This window comes from Cryptomeria japonica, chromosome 3 (genome assembly GCF_030272615.1).
Source record: "Cryptomeria japonica chromosome 3, Sugi_1.0, whole genome shotgun sequence".
NCBI lineage: Eukaryota > Viridiplantae > Streptophyta > Pinopsida > Cupressales > Cupressaceae > Cryptomeria > Cryptomeria japonica.
In genome coordinates this window covers 76,457,381-76,477,354 of record NC_081407.1, presented here as the reverse complement: position 1 = coordinate 76,477,354, position 19,974 = coordinate 76,457,381, and positions in this window count along the sequence as shown.

Below are 19,974 nucleotides of genomic sequence, written 5' to 3'. Positions count from 1 at the left end.
GGTAATACCTGTCTCTTTGCAATCGGTCGACATATGGCTATGTGCTCGAATGCCCATACTTGTAATAGCGTGACTCCATAGCTCAAAGTCTGTACTCCCTGATATGCTATCTGATGCAACTTGAAAATACAGCATAGCCAGTACACATGGTCCCCATGCATACACCGTCCCCTCTATCACCATCCGCTCTAGCACTCTTCCCCATCCAATCAAGAATCCATGTCCTCGTCTGTCTCCTACTAGTAGACATGCTATCACCACTGCTATCACCACATATCATCGATCATACTCTGATGCCATGGTCTCCCAGTCGATCTCTCTCTCTACGATATCTACGTCATCTATGTCACACTCAAATAATCTGCACAATGCATCTCTCCCTATCACTGGGTCATACTCTACCATCTCTCCATGAATTGGAATGTGGAGGATACGCCATACATCCTCTAGTGTCACCGTCGCCTCTCGAGTTGCCAGATGGAAAGAGGAAGTCTCTGAATGTCATCGCTCTGCCAATGCAGTCAGCAGTCCTAAGTTTGCCCTAATCTCTGGCATGAATGTGATATAGTATATGCCCAGTCCTGCTAATGTATCTCTGTCCGTGCTCCTGAGTCTATGTTTTAACATGAAGCAGTCTGGTCGGTTCTCCCATGTGATCAATGGATACTGTCGACTCTGCATCACAATTGGGGCATATTTTGTCAGTTTTAGGGTTTTCTCCTATGGGTTGCATTTCCTCAGTTCATGTCTAAATCAGGGTGTTTTTCATCTATTCTGACCTATCCTACCCTTATCCCCCCTTTCTGGATCATTTGCATACTGTTTTTGACCTAAATTGAGTTACCAGGGCACAACTACGCCTGTGTTGTGTATCTTGCACCTATGTCACATGTTCTACGCCTGTGTCCCCTTACACAAGCGCAAAAGACATTACACAAACGCAGAAGTCAGTTTCTACCTTTTTTGTGGGCCCCGCAATGTCCCGCAAGCCAGTCAAATTCATAAAATTGAAAATATGGGTATTTGAGATGCATACCACTGCTCCTACATCATCTGGTTGTCTGTATGTGTGTACACATTCTCCGAGGTGATCTTCCATTGGAATGTTCGTCATCTCTCTGCAAGTGTCCTTTTCTAGAGCAACAAATCCTCTTCTTGGGCTAGTGCAAATGAGAAAATTTCACTCTCTTTGCCTCATTTATAGATCTTTTTCAGTGCATAGATGGATGTGCACTCCCTCCATCTCATGTTCATCATGGTCTTTTGCATCTTCAATTGCTTGTCCTTTGTGCATCCGGTCTTTGATTGTCAGTCTGTTTGTTCCTATCATGTTCTATCAATCTTATCGATCAATTGGCCTCTTTCCTGGATGTTTCCGGCCAATTCCTCGAGGGGGCATGCATATGTCATTATTATTGTCTAGGGCATTTTCATTATTGTTCTTTGAAACAATGCTTAAAATTGCATTGTCTCAAAGAGGGGCAAAATGTAGACACCTAAAAATTGTCAACGCTTGCCGAATCATACATTAACATTTGCGCATTGCCTTATTTTAGGGTTTTTGCATCGCATTAACATTTCTCCTATGATTCACACTTGGTCTTTATCATTTGCAAGCATTGAGTCCTTCTTCTGCATTCATCATTCATCTCGTCTTCGAATTTGGTCTTGTCGGTAGAACTATTTGTCATGATTTTGGTCAATCTTATCCTATCGCATCTATGTGTGTATTCATTTGTCATCATTTTGGACATCATCAATCCTAATTAGGGTTTTGTCCTCTTATCAATCTTGTCATCATGTGATCAATCCTTGTCTTTTGATCAATTTTTCATTAATCTTGTCATCTTGTGATCTATTTTGTCATCGATCCTTGTCTTCTTGTCAATTTTGTCATTTTGCGATCGATTTGTCATCGATCGTCGTCCTTCTCAATCGTGTCAACTTGGATCAATTTGTCATTGTTCCTCGTCAATTGGCGCATTTATCAATCAAATCGTTTGTCAGCGTTGGTCTTTTATCAAGTTAGAATCTTGATTAAATTGAATTGACATCAATTATCCTTTGGCAAGACCTAATTGTCATCCTTGCATTTGCTAATTCATCTTCTAGGGTTTCATGATTTATTCATTTAACCTTGTTTGTCATTTCTCCCTCTAGGTTAAATAATTTATTTATTTATCCTAAGTCTTCTTGTCACAATTAAATGTTTAATTTAATTGGCTAACTAATTATTCCTCTTTTTGTGAATTAATTAATAAATGACAAATTATTAATTGATTTACCTATTTTCTCCTAATTTCCTAATTTTTCATCAATTTCTAATTCCTAATTTCCTCATTTCCTAATTCCTAATTTCCTCATTTTCTAATTTCCTAATTCCTATTTTCTAATTTTCTAATTTTCCTAATTTCTAATTCAATTTCCTCCTATTTTCCTCCTAATTTCATGGGAATGACATTTCAATTTGTCATGATTTGTCATAATTGACAATGAATCAATTTTGACATAGAAATTTGTCATAATTTGTCATAATTGACAATCAATCAATTTTGACATAGAAATTTGTCATAATTTTGTCATAAATTATCAATCAATCAATTTTGCATAGAAAGTGCAAATTTGTCATAAATTTGTCATAATTGACATGATTGATTTGCAATTTCCATTTGAATCTCTTCATGCTAATTTGATTATCTCTCCAATTTGTCTATAAATTGGATGAATTTCTTCAATCCCAATCTAATCACGTTATCTAATAATTACTTTGTCGAATCAATCACGCTTCAAGTATTCTTGAGCAATCATCTTGTCTACCTGCTTTCATATCATGATCATGCACTAGTAGGTGAGATCCACAACAAAGCTATTTGAAGGAGAAAGAAGGACAATGGAGCCACATGAAGGAGATATTCAAATCTGCACTTGGTTTGCTTAATTTTCAAATCTTGAATGTTTTATTTTCATGTCTTTATTGAGTGTGTTTAGGATTGATCATTGCATTTGATCTTTCGTGATTGAGCTAGAGTAGTATTTTGATTTGCTTTGATGATTTCCGATTTCCTAGCTACATTAATTGGTGAACCCAACGTGAACTAACCCCCTAACCATGCTTTTGAGTGCTTTTGACTTGATTTGCAGGTCAAAAACCCAAGAAACAGGGTAGTGCAGGGTCTTCTGGGAACTTTTCCGTCTGTGTCAAGCATTCTGCGCCTGTGTCAAGCATTATGTGCCTATGTCAAGGACATTCTATGCCTGTGTCAAGCATTTTGCACCTATGTCAGACATTCTGCACCTGTGTAGGACTAGAAACAGAGGTAAAAGACAGTGTTTTTCACTTGCAAATTGTTTTCTTTTGCATTTTCTTTCTGCTTTTTTTGGTTTGTTGGTATTGATTCTTTGTGCAGAACCTTGGAATACACATTACAAAGACAACAAATGAAACTTCTAACATGTTTTATGCAGGTTCGATAGTCAAAGACTAAACATATCAAACTTCTGACTTGGGTTTGGCAGGTTGCCTTGGACTACAACTAAACTTTGTGTTTGCAATTAATATTTAGGCACCTAGTGATTTCTAAATAGGATGGAATGAATGTATGTTTTCCTTGCTTGTTGAGTTTGACATTGGATTAGGAGAGTATGCTCTCATCCTTCTTAGGGTGATTAGAAATCCAGATCTTCGATACCATGCTCATTTTTTTGATTGTGTGTCACCCTTAGAGGGCCTGCCTTCCCGACCATTTGCTTTTCCGAGCGAGTGACAATCGTGAGAAGGGAATGACCCAAAGTGAGTACGGATAGAATACCTTGGCATTCTAACTCACTATAAACAAATACCTGATGGGTGAATGCTTTGAAGGAAGGGTTATGTGGGAATTGCAGCTACTTGGGAAGTGATGACCCATGAACTCTTTCTCATATCAACATCTAAGTAGGACCTCATGGTCTAATTCATGCTTGCACGACTACATTTGTTTGGTATCTTGGTGGGCTTAATGTCTTAATCACACTTTCGTGACACCAAGGAGTAACGCTTAAAAAAAATCCTGACTAAACACCTTGTATTTAGAGGCCAAAAATCCTTCTAGTTGCTTCAGAAGGACAAGTTCAGATACTCGGAAGAGATACTAAGTTCGCCATGGGGAGATTTCCATGGGGACTGATGCTTGGCTGCCCTGAGAAGTGAGTGTCATGGAGGGGAGCCCATGGGGTCAAGCATCTATGTATTCTCCTTGAATCTCATAATGAGTCTACCTCTCAAGTACCTATTGTCCTTGCCTACCATAAGAAATGTGTGAATGAGCATGATTGTCTTGAGTCTAGGTTAAAGTATCTTGTCTTCTTTATTTGTCAAAAGTTGAGTTGTGTCTCATTTCAAAAACAAGACAAATTGATTCAAAACAAGGTTAAACACAAGAACATTTCATCCAACAAAGTTCAAAACACCTTCAAACATGGTTGTCAAACATTGTTCAAAATCTTGTCTCAACATTCATGTCACTTAGATTTAGGTTCATCCTAGGTTTTCATTTTGCAAAGTTCATTGTCAAGTACCAAGGTTAGGTTTCACCTAGGTCATACTCCTTTGCATATCAATAAGGGTCATTCATTTGCATGTGTCTTCTTGCATTAGAGTAATACCATTTCATAATTCAACCTTAGGTTTTGCCTTAGGTTGACATTGTCATACATTTGCATTTGCATACCCTAGGTCCCTTAATTAAGCTTAGGTCATTATCATATCATATTAGGGTCATTTGCATAGTAATCGTCCCTTTTCATATAGTGCCAAAACTAGGTTTTGTCATACTTGAGTAATCTAAATCTTTGATAAACCCTAAGTCATTGTTAGGAGGTCTAGACCTTATCAAACCTTTTGTCTTTTTGTCATTATTGTCATTTGGTCAAACCTAGCTTAGTATCCAAGCATATAGGTGAGACATTGTCAATTTGTCCTATTGTCACTTGGTCCTTTTGTCCTTTGAGGTCTAGACATCATTTCAATTTCCTAAGGGTCTCTTTTTTTAGATTTGCATTCCAAAATTTTTGTCAAAATCTTGAAAAACAACAAAAACATTAAGTTGCATTGTCATCCTTTAGGTTGCATTTGTCAATCCCATTAGTTGCATTTGCATAGTGACATGTTTGTTGAAATGAGGTCTCAACCTTCTTACAAAGCCATGTCATCACAATTGAGCAATCAATCATGTCAATCCAATCTCTACATGTTTCAAAACTTTGATCAAACTTTTTATGATGAAACAAATCTCTAAATACAAAAACTAGAGGAGAAACTAGTTCAAGAAAATGAGATTTTGGAACAAAGAGTGAAAAACATTGAGAAGAATAGATCACAAATGTCCAAAATGTTTTGAAAATTTCCAGGTCGAAATCCAAAGATTGAGCCAATTGATGTAAGATCTCTTCTTGAACGATCAGACATACCAGCTCTCCTCTTCCAAATAGAGATGATGAAACAATTTCAAGAAAAGAGACAACATCAATTTCAACATTATGTGCCTCCACAACAAGAACAAGAAGGTGTTCACTATCAATCATATTTTCAACCAACACAACCAATTGTTCAACAATTTCAATAAATACAACCAATACAACCAATGGTTCAATTTCAACAATATGTCCAACCAACTATACAATTTCAACAAATGGTTCAACCAATGGTGGAATATCAACAAGTTCAATCAACATATCAATGTCAACAACCACAACCAAACATTCAAAAACAAAGGTTGCAACCCACACCAAGCCAAATTTTGAACATGTCAAACCAATCTGATCAACATCTAGTTCGAAATCAAAACATGACATCAAACCAAATTCTTTTCAAACAAGTTCAAATTCCAGATACAACTATGTCAAAACCTCGAAAGAAAGGTGGCTTTATTGCAAGGCTCTTAAGGAACCTACCAAGTGAGTTCTTTGAAGAAGATCAAGATAATACAACTATGTCTAGCAATGCCTCATCCCCCCGCAAACAAATTGACTCTCCAATGGAATCTATCCCTACACCTTTCAAAGTTTCACAAGAACCTTCCATATTGTCCTCATCAAATAATACACCCAAGGATGCAATTACCCAAGGGCTATCCATAATTGATTGCCAAGATAATCCAATTCATGATGCACATCATTGTCATGTTTCAGAAATACAAGACCCAATGCCACCATGCACTTTATTGCCATTACTTGTTTTAGAGGACCCCATTCAAAGTCCCTCTTCCTCATGTTCAAGCATTGATTCCTTGCCCGAATCCATCCCAAATGTTCAAAGTGCATTTCATTCATGCCAAAACATTGATTCCTTGTCAGAATCCTGCATGCATATCCAAAGTCCAACCCCATGTCAAGAGGATAATTTAGAGCATGAAGAAACGCGTGTTAAAATAGATCAAGATCAAGATCTTGAAACCTTATCATCCCATCCAATTGTTGACTAGGACCCCATCTTCCCAGACACTCATGACAATTCCCCTATTCTTGTCCATCCTATCCAAAGTCCTATTGACACTCCATTCCCCGAGCAAGATCAGGATATCCCAGTCCATCCAATCCTAAATGATCCCCTTCCATTCCAAGAACACAATATTCTTTCAATTCCATTGACATTCCACTTCCTAAACAAGATCAAGATATCCCTGCCATCCTTTCCGATGATCCCATTAAAAGTCAAGAGCAAAGCACCTTTAAAGAGGATTCGAATGATCTTCCTCCTTGTCAAGATCAAATTCTTCATTTAAATCCTCCACAAGATCTTTTTGTTCCTCTATCTCCTTGTCTTAATGCTCCATATCCACCCCAAGATATCATTTCTTTTGATGATCCCAATATTTCTCCCATTCCATCTCTTGAAGAGCTTGTCATTGAGCAATGTCCACTACACAATCCTAGCCCCCCTCATGATCCTAATCCCCTTCATGATTCTAACGTGTCAGTGCAAGATGTTCATGAACCCTCGACATGCATAATGGGTTCTTCCACTTTTGTGCAATCCGATCCACTTCAAGATCTCATTATTTCTCTCATATCATGTCCACCTCATAATGGACTCGCATCCTCTTCCCAAAGAAAAGAGTATCCTACAAGTCAAGATATTCATAAAGGAAAAGAAGATCTTCAGGGTCATGTCTACACAAGTCACTCTCAAGACGTTGGTATCCCTCCATCAAAATCCAAACATATCCCTTCCCCATCATCCCTTCCATCCATCTTAGGTCCTTATATCCCTATGTCTTGTATGAAAGGTTAGCAAAGGCACACATCCTTGAGTAAATTTCTTCCATCCAAAAGAACTCCATTTCATTGATATCCATCCATGCATTCTTTTCCCCCTCCAAGCAATTTGGATGCCAAGTGTAAAAGTCATAAGTCTAGCAATCCACATGTATTCAAGGAGCAACATGTCCAATATAATCGACATGTCAAAACAAAGAACAATATGATCTATAAAGAAAAAAATATATCCAAAAGGCCACAGAGGCCCACTGAGCAAAATAAAGAAAAGTCAAAATATATATGGGTTCCTAAATCCCTTGTGCAAGCAATGCACTCCAAGGAACCACAAAACCATGAAAAATCAAAAACCATATGGATCCCTGAGTGGCTCGTTGAAGCACAAAAGCCTAAAGAAACATCACAATTGGCACCCAAAGGTGCTATTCCTCCATCCAAACATTCCAAGTCTATTCCTCCACCACCTTCTTCATCCATTTTGGGCCCTTATGTCCGGAAATCCATAGCCTTTCCTTCGTCAAAATCTCAATATCCAAAATACATCTTTCCTCCATCAGTCCATCACCCCTCAAGGTGTGTGCCAATGTCGATCTTGCCTTCATTTCCATCCATTGAAGCCCAATTCTTCCAATACCCTACCTATTATCCAATGCATATTTTCCATCCTTCCATCCCTTTGATCCAATCCTTTGCATAAATCCTCACCTTAGTTTCATCTCTTTTTCCATGTCCTTATCCTACCAACATATTTGAGCATGCTTTTAAAGGTCATGATCCATTTTTTTCAAGGCTACTATCCAAACAAAAAGACGCTTGAGTCCTTCTTCCATCCCCTATCATGTGTCCATCTTCTATTTAAAAAATCCAAAAAATAAAATAAAATAAAATAAAATTTCAAAACATTAAAATCTAAAAACAAGCATTTTGCAATAAATGATCCCTTTGTGCATAGACAGCTCATTGAGTATACATCCAATGACTCGCAATCACACATTGTGCTTTAATGAAATCACACATTCATAGATGAACTGTTCAACCAAGCATTCAAACTGATCAACATTGTCTTATCAATCGAACATCAACATCAAAATCATTCATTCTTGGCACATTATCATGGGTCTTATACAGGGTGTGGTATGCTCGAAACCAGACTGTGTCTTGTCTTAGATGGGGTGCCGCATGTCCTGAAACTAGACAACATGATTGTCCTATCAACACTTTCAACTTTTGACAATGAAGATCAAGATGTTTGTTTGACTTGTTGGAATTAGCGAGTATTATCATTTATTGATTTATCTTTGGCTTCAATCATGTTCCTATGTTGCACGATGATGTCACTGAGTGATTTAGAGTGATCGGGATGGTTCATGGTCCCTTTCTTTTTTATTGTGATTTCTATTTGTCTGTGATGTGTCTATCTTTTGCAAAAAGGATTGCGTTTTAGCTCTGGCTTTCAATGCCATGATGCTCTGCATCCACTTTGCTACATTAAATAAAGGTTCTCACCTACTTATGTGCATTTGTGAAAGCAAGTTTTCCTTCATCTCTAACTCTCCTAACATTTCTTTCGTCAGTCTTGGCAGTCTGTTTGCTGTTTTCTACACGTTTCCGGCCAATTCCTCGAGGGGGCATGCATATGTCATTGTCAGTGTCTAGGGCATTTTCATTATCGTTCTTTGAAACAACACTTAAAATCACTCTCTGGCGATTCACTGGTCACCCAATTAGGTACCTCTCCTATCTGCAATATGGTAGCTCATCACTATCATCTGACCATCCAGGGAAATCATGATATAGCCTCCATGTGAACTCTCTCAGTGTATCTAGCTCGTGTCGCCAATACAATATGTATCCAAAAGGACCCTGTCTCAGTGCTCCCCCATAGCAGTACACATATGGTCAATGTGGTAATACCCGTCTCTCTGCAATCGGTTGACATATGGCTATGTGCTCAAATGCCCATACCTGTAACAGTGTGACTCCATAGCTCAAAGTCTATACTCCCTGATATGTTATCTGATGCAACTAAAAATATAGCATAGCCAGTACATATAGTCCCCATGCGTACACTATCCCCTCTATTGCCATTTGCTCTAGCACTCTTCCCCATCCAATTGGGAATCCATGTCCTCATCTGTCTCCTGCTAGTAGACATGCTATCACCACTGCTATCACCACATATCGTCGATCATACTCTGACGCCATGGTCTCGCAGCCGATCTCTCTCTAAACGATATCTAGATCATCTATGTCACACTCAAATAATCTGCACAACATGTCTCTCCCTATCACTGGGTCATACTCTACCATCTCTCCATGAATCGGAATGCGGAGAATACGCCATACATCCTCCAGTGTCACCGTCGCCTCTCCAGTCGCTAGATGGAAAGAGGAAGTCTCTGAATGCCATCGCTCTGCCAATGTGGTAAGCAGTCCTGTGTTTGCCCTAATCTTAGGCATGAATGTGATATAGTATATCCCAAGTCCTGCTAATGTATCTCTATCTATGCTCTTGAGTCTATGTCGTAGCATGAAGCAGTCTGGTCGGTTCTCTCGTGTGATCAATGGATACTGTCGACTCTGCATCACAATTGGGGCATATTTTATTAGTGTTAGGTTTTTCTCCTATGGGTTGCATTTCCTCAGTTCATGTCTAAATCAAGGTGTTTTTCATCTATTCTGACCTATCCTACCCTTATCCCCCCTTTCCGGATCATTTGCATATTGTTTTTGACCTAAATTGAGTTACCAGGGCACAACTGCGCCTGTGTTGTGTATCCTGCACCTGTGTCACATGTTCTGCACTTGTGTCCCCTTACACAAGTGTAGAAGACATTACACAAGCAAAGGATTCACCCTACACAAGCGTAGAAGTCAGTTTCTGCCTTTTCTGTGGGCCCCGCAATGTCCTGCAAGCCAGTCAAATTCATAAAATTGAAAATATGGGTTTTTGAGATGCATACCGCTGCTCCTGCGTCATCTGGTCATCTATACATGTGTACACATTCTTTGAGGTAATCTATCATTGGAATGTTCATCATCTCTCTGCAAGTGTCCTTTTCTAGAGCAACAAATCCTCTTCTTGGGCTAGTGCAAATGAGCAAATTTCACTCTCTTTGCCTCATTTATAGATCTTTGTCAGTGCATAGATGGACGTGCACTCTCTCCATCTCATGTTGGTCACAGTCTTTTGCATCTTCAATTACTTGTCCTTCGTGCATCCGATCTCCGATTGTCAGTCTGTTTGTTCCTATCATGTTCTATCATTCTTATCGATCAATTGGCCTCTTTCCTGGATGTTTTCGGCCAATTCCTCGAGGGGGCATGCACATGTCATTGTCATTATCTGGGGCATTTTCATTATTGTTCTTTGAAACAACGCTTAAAATCGCATTGTCTCAAAGAAGGGCAAAATGTAGACACCTAAAAATGGTCAATGCTTGCGGAATCATACTTTAACATTTGCGCATTGCCTTATTTTAGGGTTTTTGCATCGCATTAACATTTCTCCTATGATTCACACTTGGTCTTTATCATTTGCGAGCATCGAGTCCTTCTTTTGCATTCAACATTCATCTCATCTTCGAATTTGGTCTTGTTGGTAGCAATATTTGTCATGATTTTGGTCAATCTTATCTTGTCGCATCTATGTGTGTATTCATTTGTCATCATTTTGGACATTGTCAATCCTAATTAGGGTTTTGTCCTCTTATCAATCTTGTCATCATGCGATCGATCCTTGTCTTTTGATCAATTTGTCATTAATCTTGTCATCTTGTGATCTATTTTTTCATCGATCCTTGTCTTCTTGTCAATTTTGTCATTTTGTGATCGACTTGTCATCAATCGTCGTCCTTCTCAATCGTGTCAACTTGGATCAATTTGTCATTGTTCCTCGTCAATTGGCGCATTTATCAATCAAATCGTTTGTCAGCATTGGTCTTTTATCAAGTCAGAATCATGATCAAATCGAATCGACGTCAATTATCCTTTGTCAAGACCTAATTGTCATCCTTGCATTTGTAATTCATCTTTTAGGGTTTCATGATTTTATTCATTCAACCCTGTTTGTCATTTCTCCCTCTAGGTTAAATAAGTTATTTATTTATACTAGGTCTTCATGTCACAATTAAATGTTTAATTTAATTGGCTAACTAATTATTCCTCTTTTTGTGAATTAATTAATAAAAGACAAATTATTAATTAATTCACTAAATTCCTAATTTCCTCATTTCCTAATTCCTAATTTCCTCATTTTCTAATTTCCTAATTCCTATTTTCTAATTTTCTAATTTTCCTAATTTCTAATTCAATTTCCTCCTATTTTCCTCCTAATTTCATGGGAATGACATTTCAATTTGTCATAATTTGTCATAATTGACAATCAACCAATTTTGACATAGAAATTTGTCATAATTTGTCATAATTGACAATCAATCAATTTTGACATAGAAATTTGTCATAATTTTGTCATAAATTATCAATCAATCAATTTTGCATAGAAAGTGCAAATTTGTCATAAATTTGTAATAATTGACATAATTGATTTGCAATTTCCATTTGAATCTTTTCATGCTAATTTGATTATCTCTCCAATTTGTCTATAAATTGGATGAATTTCTTCAATCCCAATCTAATCACATTATCTAATAATCACTTTGTCGAATCAATCATGCTTCAAGTATTCTTGAGCAATCATCTTGTCTACTTGCTTTCATATCATGATCATGCACTAGTAGGTGAGATCCACAACAAAGCTATTTGAAGGAGAAAGAAGGACAATGGAGCCACATGAAGGAGACATTCAAATCTGCACTTGGTTTGCTTAATTTTCAAATCTTGAATGTTTTATTTTCATGTCTTTATTGAGTGTGTTTAGGATTGATCATTGCATTTGAGCTTTCATGATTGAGCTAGAGTAGTATTTTGATTTGCTTTGATGATTTCCGATTTCCTAGCTACAATAATCTCAAAGAAAACAAATAAAATAATTAAATATTAAAATTTAATGAAATAGAGAATAAAACATTTTTTTCCTGATTTTATCTTAATTTTAGTTCAATTTCCTTTAAAACTGAGAAAAGCAGCCAATCACATCAATTCACCTAGATTGTGCTTCCTCTTGGAAAATCTTGATCGCTTTTCATCATTTGATCTCAGCCTTTGGTTTCTTTTTGAATTTTCTATAAATTTAGGCTCTCATCTCTCATTCAAAGATCCTGGAGAATATATTGTTATTATGTTATTTTTGCTCTAGGTTCATTGAGAATTTGCATTGAGATTTGCATATTAGTTACTTCATATTATTTAAATCATTTAGCTTAAATATTCATATATTGCTTAAACCATTTTAGATTAATCTTGCATATCTAGCTTACATATTGCATTCATTTAGCTCATAACCATGCTCATATAGATTAAAAATCCTTCGTTTAGGTGTTGTCTAGTCACTGGATAGCTTAGCAATCTGAGAGCAATCTAAACTCACATCTACTAGAAGGCAATGGGTCACTTTTTAATGGTTTATTATTCATTGATTATTGATTTACTAACCATGCATCTAATGACTTAATTGAAGTGTTGTGTATTCTAGATACAGATACAAGTCCACTTTTCACACACACATTTTTGGCACCCACCATGGGGCACAAAATTCAATACTTCGGCCTCAAGATCATTTTTTTATCCTATAGGTTTCGTCCCTACAATCTTTTTGAAATATTGTATGAGTGGTATTACTGTATCGTACGACATTTTGTCAAAGCCTCTATTTTAGCGTACGAACTAGTAAATGGAATCGTACAAAATTCTATTCTGAATATATGGTTTTGCCTTCTGTCGTTTCGTGCTTAGTTCTAACTCGTACGATAAAAGGCTTTTGTCATTTTACTCTGTGAGCATTGGCGTATGATTTTGCATTCTGTTGGGTTAAAACAAATTTAATTCTTCAGGTTTTTTGTCCAATTTTGATTACACTGACGCTAACCCTGAATTGTCTTCTGTCTGCCTGATATTTTCATAGCCTAACTAGTTTCTTGCAGAACACTTGTCAAAGAATTTACCAATCAAACATATGCCTTTCAAAGAATAAAACAACATGACTACTGATGCATTGTTTTTGTAGGTTTCCTAAAGAGAATCAACCAAACATCGTGTATTCCTTAAATTCACTTTTAGGCACCTAACTTGCTATCTGGTTAAAGAACAAATCTGTATTTTGTGTTTTAAGAGAATTCTAAGAGGTAGGAGAGTATGCTCTTGTATGTATAGACAATTAGAAATCCTGACCCTTAAGGCATTTTCTTTAAGTTTGAGATTTGCATATCTTTAGTAGTCCTACCCTCCTAGGGAGCTAATAACTCTATAGCCATTACGACCGGTGAGAGGGGAATGACCCAAGTGGGAATGGATAAATGCCAAGTACTCCAACCCACTATAAAACAAATGTGATTTGATGAAAATCAAGTCAATGAAAGTGCTTGAGAATAGCTCTCCTTTGTACCTTTGGGTATATTAAACCTTGGTTTTCAAGGCTGGGAGACCTCTTAATTGAATTTATACCTCGACACACCAAACAGACCCCTTACTAGTTCCAATTCAAATTAGAAGCTACTCGGTTCACCTCTAAAAGGTTGATAATATTTGTGCAAGAGAGATAGTAACTCTCCCAAGACACTTGTCATATCATGCCCCCATTAGCATTTGGAGTCAGCTAATACGGTGTTGAGAATCCATTGGGTGAGACTTAGCGACTGTACTCTAATTAGCTATTGGGTGTGTACCTAAGTCAGCATGTTTTCTATATTTTCATCCCTGAAAATAAAACTGGAATACCAAAAATGGAGAAAACAATACCAAATAACTCATTCATAAACTCTGTCAGTGTCAAAAACTAGTCTTCGTCAGTTAGTGAAAAAATCAGTCCGCCTCAAAACTGGTGATGCTCAGTCATCGAAAACTTAGCATTTAATCTCTATCCAGACATAGTCGTATGATCCTTCTATTTTATCATTCTGCTTCATATTATGTGTCGTACGATATTCCATCTATCCTAATAGTCTATCGTTTGAGCCTTGTTTTTGTGTCATACGAGCCCTGATTGTCTGTCGTCCAGGTCTGTGAACTATCGTTTTATCCTAAATCCTATGTCGTACGATAAAACATTGCATTTATTAGTTTGTCATTTTAGACATACCCATTTGTTGTATAGTACTAGGTAGCAACTCGTACGAAACGGTACTATCATTTTCCTGAAGCTGTTAAACTGTCGTCCGATCCTAGAAATTATATCATATGAATCTCTGATTTTGCCAGTCCAGAACAATTAAACTTGCCTAAAACAGTCTACAGCGAGCCTAAAAGTGGTTATCATCCTCCTAAGCATAAACAACCTCATCTCAAATAAACTATCATCATCACAAATACCAATTTACGATATACCAATCTTTGGTTAGCCCCTATCTCCCACCATGTTTGGAGAAAGGCAGGAAAGACAAGTTGCTAAACACAAAACTTATGATGATATCAGTATTCATGATACCAATAGTGATTCCTCATCAAGTGAATCTGAAGCCTCTGAACCTTCAGAAAAAGAGATTCATAAATGTCAAAAGGATAAAGATTTTCAAAAAATGATGAAGGTTATCATGGCTAGAGAAAAAGAGGACTATTTACTAGAGTTAGCAAAACAAGGCACTAAACTTCCTACTGGTTATGATGTGGAAACCCTCATCACTAAAGAGGAAGAGACACCATTGGCAATGCTAAACAAACAATTACAAGTGTTGCGAACTGAGATCACAGAACTGAAAAAGAAAGACAAATCACCAAAACAATATTCTCTGGACATGATATGCCCATTCCCATTTGACAAAAAGTTCTAAATGCCTCCATTCCCCTCAAATGTAGAAATGCCCAAGTTTGACAAATATGATGGGAATATAGATCCTCAAGATCATATCAGATAATTTTGTGCTTTATGTATGGAGTTCATGCACGACCAAACGTATCTATTGCACCTTTTCCCAAGAATTTTAGGGGGGTAAGCTATGGAATGGTTCTCAAGTCTACCTATGGGAATAAAAACTTTTGAAGAATTAATCCAACTATTCCTACAACAATATTCCTATAACATTCATCATTGAGTCAATAAGATAGAGCTTTGCAATACCAAACAAAAAATAGGAGAACACTTCCTCACTTTTCTCCAATGATGGAGAAAGATGTTCTCTAGATATTCACAAACAATTCCAGATTTTGAGAAAATGGATATCTTTGTTAACAACTTAATCCCTGAATTGAAATACAGTGTCCAAATGCAAGTACATCCTTCATTCAACAAGATGGTAGATAATACCCTCAGAATGGAAGATGTGCTTATAAAAAAGGGAGATATATCACTTTGGAAAGAAACATCACAAGGTTCTAGCTCTAAAGAAAAGAAAAAATACTGGAAGTACGGCAAAGATAAAAACAAAAATGTTGTTAATGATGGAGTGGTAGATAATTTTAAAGCAAAAACAAAATCCACCATATTTAACTTGGCTAGTGGCACACAAGCACTCAAGGTAGTTGAAACTGCAGCAAAAAATCCTCCGAAGAAAGCAAGAGAATGGTTTAAAGAGAAACCTTGGCTTTCAAAGCCTAAACATGAGTTTACTCCTCTAGATGAATCATATGAATCAACTTTTAAAACTTTATTGGCAAATGATCTTATAACATTGCTAGAAAATTCAAGATCATATGATATAGAAATTAAACCCAAATGGTGGAGAGAAAATGAATACTGTGACTACCATCAGAACAAGGGACATAACACAAACAACTGCATGAAACTCCAACATGAGATTCAAGATCTCATTCACACTGGAAAGATCATTATTGGAAGTCACATGACTAATGCTGATCATAAGGCTTGTAAAGATCCCTTACCGACTTATGAACAAGGAGACTCCTCAAAATCCAAGGGAGGTGCTAGAGTCAATTATACCTACACTAACAATGACAATGTGATCAACATGATTGATTCTTCCACACCTGAATATTGCAATGTGATCATAATCAAAGATAAAAAAAATCCAGCACAAACTGCTAATGTTGTGACCCATGCTCAAAAGAGGGTTATTCTCCAAGGAGCTAGTTCCTCAACTTTCAATCAAACAACATCAAACCTACCAACTCCTCCAAATAGACAAACAGACACAATCACAGCCAAATCAAAATAGCTAGCTTCATCATCCTCTCCTGGTTATAGTATTGTTGAACAATTAAAAAGAACTAATGCTCAAATCTCCATTTTGGAACTTCTTAAGATCTCTTTCGCTCATAGAGAGATCCTGGACAAGGCTTTGCTCACCACTAGTGTCCCTAAAGATTTAGACATAGATCGATTTCAATCTATGGTGGGTCACCTAACTTCACCTCATTACCTCACTTTCTCTGAAGAAGATGATAACTCACTGAGTCACCCACATAACCAGCCATTACACATCAAAGCTATGATCCATAAACACCGAGTTAAATGTGTTTTGATAAATGGAGGCATTGGGTTGAATATATGTACTTAAAATCTACTGACACGGCTGAGATTTTCTAAAAGCATTATTGATCCAATAAAGAAAATAACAATCAAAGCTTATGATGAAGAAGAAAGAACCTCTAAAGGTCTGGTACTATTACCAATCAAGGTAGGACCTATAGAAAGAGATGTCATCTTTCAGGTCCTTGACCTTTTTCTTTCATATAACATCTTACTGGGTAGACCATGGATTCATGCAATGAAAGTAGTACCATCTACGTATCATCAGTGCTTGAAATCTCCTTATAATGGATTTGAAGTCAGTATTCCTACTGATACAAGCTATACCTATAATGCATTGGCACAGAGTGCTAATGCTTTTGTTCCTCATAATAGAGCAGCCTCTACAGCTGAAAGTTCAGAATCTTTGCTGAAAGATCTAGAGAAGAAATTGAAAATCACAAACACCATCATGGATGGCTACAAGATAGAGCCTGTACTCTCACTAGTGTCTCTTCCTCCCTCACCAAGATAGTCAGGAAAACCATCAGAGGTTATGAAGCCAAAAATTTCAACTCCAAAAGTCATTTATGATGGTCTCTTTATACAGTCCTCTACTTCCCTTGTAGATGAAATAGAAGAGGATGCTGCTCTCAAATGGCTTTTCAAAAAAGATAGCGCAAACAAAGAAATATGACATTGTGAGGTTTTCCTGACACAATATGGTCCAGGCTATAAGATGCTTCAACACATGGGATATTCAGGTACTGGTCCTCTAGGCAAGCGTCAAGAAGGTATTGTTGAACCTATTTAGTTACAAACTAAGTCTACAAATGATAAAGCTAGACTGGGATATGATCCAAGAAAGTCATCAGATCAGAAATGTACTCCTCACTATCAACCTAAGAGGAGGAAAAAGGTACTACCTTCAACACCACAGGAAATTAATACTCAATAAACTCAGGAAGAGTCTGACGATGAACACGAAGAATTGCCAACCCAGACATAGGAAGAAGATGGTAATCAAGTTCTGATCATATCAGCTATAACACTATAGGAAGTAGAAATCCTAGAGGATATAAGAGAAGTATACAGAATCAGAGAATTGTTTGTACCACTGAACATTTCTATCACATATACTAGCAGACAACAAGTAGAGGATTCATAAACTGATTCAAATGAGTATGAATGGGTTTCGGGCCATCTTTTAGATACATCTACTATAGGAGCCCCCAAAGAATCCAATGATATTGTAGATGATGCACAAGAGCTGATACGCTTAAAAATACAAAAGGAAATAGAAGAAATCAGACTAAAAAGACAAGAAGACTATGAACAATAGCTAGAGGAAGAAAGGACATGAGAAATTTCTTCACCTACTAACTCTCCCATTAATGAGATAGGACAAATCAGGTATGGAAATACTAAAGAAGAATTAGAAGATACAGAAGTAGGACCAATCATCAGTCCAGAGGAAGTTGAATGGAACAAACGACAAGGATTGATAGAACCATCAAGGTTATGTCAACAAGTGTGTCAAATACAAGTGATCAATGAACCAAATCATGAAGGGACTTGCAGCATCAAAGATGTAGGTATTGATACTATATATACTTTTACTAAACCACTTGAGGATGAGTCAGAAACTTCATCTTATGACTCTGATAACTCAGACATAAACTCTACTTATAACAACAACTATTCAACAACACATTATGACTACTCTATCATGAATGTTGATATGCTATCTATTGACCCTGTTACTGTCACACCATGGTATGTAGTCTAGTTTGAAGTAGGAAATGACACTAGGAGTAGGTTAGTTGGATTAAATCCAATAAATACTAACATGAATTTCAATAATCATGTTGTAACTCTTCCTGGTCTTGAGACACCTACGCAAGGTAGTCTTCTGGAACTCGACTGGTCGGTCTAAAGTCATGATGATAGTACCGTGAACTAACTTGAACCTATTCAAGCCTTATCTTTAGTACATACTAAACTAATTGATTGTACTCTTTATAACCAACCTTTGAATATACCCACCTTCACCAATGACTACACACTATCCTGCTATCTTAACACAGTGGAACCAATGAATTCTTCCACTAGTGAGCTAAGTGAGAAAATGACTGAAACAGACATCAAGTATCTTAGTCATAAAAATCAAAAAAAGAAAAATAGGAGATCTGATGGCAAAAACCACATTGTGGCCATGTCAGAATCAAACATAGTAAAAATAAAGGATGTACCTAAGGGTTAAAACCTCTCTGAGGCACCTGAAGGTGAGGTACTTGATATGCTGCCAAGTCACTTCCAAGAAAGGTCTTCGATATTGATTGAACCAACTCAACCAATCAATATTGGAAGTCAAGAAACGCCACATATCATTCATATAGCTCAATCACTATCAGCAGAAGAGTTAAAATATTTCAGCAACCTCTTTTCAGAAAAGAAGATCAACTTTGCATGGACATACTCTGATATGCCAGGACTAGATCTTGATCTCATCATGCATTATCTCTCTATTACACTAGGAGGTAAACCAGTCAAGAAAAAACTCTGTAAGATGCATCCTCATGTGGCACTGCTAGTCAAGGTTGAGCTAGAAAAATTGCTAAAAGTAGGATTTATCAGAGCTATAGGCTATGCATCATGGATATCAAATATAGTACCAGTATCAAAGGCAAAAAAATCTATTAGAGTGCACAGACTTCAAGGATCTCAACAAAGCATGTCCAAAAGACAATTTTCCATTGCCCAACATTGATATGATAGTAAATATGACTGCTGGATATGAGATGTATTCATTAATGGATGGATTCTCTAGTTACAATCAGATCAAGATAGCTCCTGAGGATCAAGAAAAGACAACCTTCACATGTGCATGGGGCACATTTTGCTGGAATGTTATGCCATTTGGACTAAAGAATGCAGGAGAAACTTACCAAAGAGCAGTAACCACTATCTTCCACAATATGATGCATAAAAACATGGAAGATTATGTTGATGACACCCTAGTAAAAACCATGAAGAGATCTATGCATATTCAAGAACTAGGCCTCATATTGGATAGAATGGAAAGATTCAAGCTCCGGTTAAATCCTAAAAAGTGTGCATTTGGAGTAACATCAGGAAAATTACTTGGTTACATAATTTCAAAGACAGGAATTGAGGTTGACCCTGAAAAGGTCCAAGCTATA